The sequence below is a fragment of the Patagioenas fasciata genome, chromosome Z (genome assembly GCF_037038585.1).
Source record: "Patagioenas fasciata isolate bPatFas1 chromosome Z, bPatFas1.hap1, whole genome shotgun sequence".
Classification (NCBI taxonomy): Eukaryota; Metazoa; Chordata; class Aves; order Columbiformes; family Columbidae; genus Patagioenas; species Patagioenas fasciata.
The window spans coordinates 10,698,882-10,700,809 of NC_092560.1; positions in this window are offsets into that span (position 1 = coordinate 10,698,882).

Consider the following 1,928-nt stretch of genomic DNA (forward strand, 5'->3'; position numbering starts at 1 on the left):
CTGGGGGAAATAAGTTTTCAAAATGGTTTGTGTTAGAACAGCTGCTTCTGCTCCTTTCTAAGACAAATAAACACTATCCCAGCCCAGCTTCTGCTTTTTCTTAATCTCAACTGGTGATTTGCTCCGTAGGACTTAGGATGGTATTTTTTAGCAGGTAGTGCCCTTTACTGTAACCCATGAAACAAAAGAAAATTATGACAAACATCATCATTCATCTGGGACCCATGCCCACAATGCACACCTGAAACCCTGTTCAGGCAGAAGCTCCTGTTTCAACCACATGAGCTTGTCTGGAAATCCTGAGTATCCTCTGCCTCTTCCAGCAAGGGCTGCCAAGGCTTCCCAGCATCAGACCCCTAAAAAACCACTCTGACAGAGGGCAGTAATGTGCACAGCCTGTGAGCCTTGCAGCAACTTGTCCTGGCAGATGTTTCCCCTGATAAAGTTGATGCTAATCTGTGTTTCAATATTCAGCAAATTACTTTCTTAAAATTAAAATAATGCTGGGCAAAAGCATGTGAAAGACAGGAGCAATACTCTATTTTACAACATACGGATCCTATAAATCAAAGTAATATTAAAAAAAAAAAAAAGAAAGATAATTCGAGCCATTTCGGGATGGAGAAGCTGTCTTTCAAAAAAGTACAATTGAATGTCATTATTTTATATTTGCAATCATGTACCTATTGGAACCAAGCTGTGATTTCAAGGTGTTCTACAGTGCTGAAAAGTCAACAGCTCAGCAGACCTCATCAATTCTCTTCACAACCCGGCAACCTGGTGGAAAAAACATAACAAAACAAAACAAAACAAAACCCAAAACAAAGCAGCCACATCTTTCCATTAGAATAGAAGCAGATTGCACATCGTCAAGTTGCACATCCCCAACTCTATTTTAGGTCTTCCAGGCTTTCTTTTTTGTAAGTTAAAGGCTTGCCACAGCCCCAGCTGAAACGAAGTCTTCCTCTAAACAGAAAGTGAGCCAAGCATTAGATGTAGAAGTTTAAGGCAATTATATTTACAACTGACCACTGATTTTTTGAAAATTACATCATTTAGATGTGAGAATTTAGAAATGTTAGAGTGCTTTCATTTTCAACTTCATTTTTCCTTGAAGATGTCTCAAAACCCGGACAGCCCCAAACTGCTGATTTTTGAGTTAACCATTTAAAAACTACTGACTGAAAATGCTGTCCCTTGGGGATGCTGTAATTGATTTAATCTGTTTGTTATTTGGTAAAGGCAATACTAGTTTCTAGCAATACCTACAGATCCAGTGTAAATGGCCAGGTATTGAAAAATATCTGCATTTATAATACACCAAACAAGAGGAGAAAACTCTGAATCATGAAAACAAAATAAAAGGTTCACAAGAGTGTAACTCCTGTGCAGGAGCTCAGAAACAAAGTGTAGGCGCTTCTGCCTCAAGAGTTTTTGGTACCCAAAACTCAGTCTTCTTTCTCCCAGCTGTGCTTGCTGGGGAGGAATATCCACGATACACATTGCTACCTCAGATGAGGAAAAGTTCTCCACCACCTCTTTGCTTGGAAGACCTGGTGGAGACCGCTGCCCCTCTGCTTTTCAGAACAAGGCTGTATTCATCCCCAAAATGGGACCGCAGCATGTGCTGTCCTCCTCAGGAAGAATTTAATGCCCTGTCTCTCCACTCCCCGCTCTTGTTCGAGAGCAGCTCACCCTCTTCACATCACACTGACGCTACTGGGCAAAGCACCTTCCTGGGACTCTGGAGCAGAGGACAGAGCTACAGGACGGAGTGAAGAGGGACAAACTTCCTGGAAGCTCAAGTGAAGGAAACGGAAGTAGAATTTTTACAGTGCTCCAGCTTGACTTTCCTCACCAGCTTGGGGAAAACAGCCCTGAGGGAGCAGAGCCCCATCCTCTGCTCCTCGTACCAGATGTTCCTCATG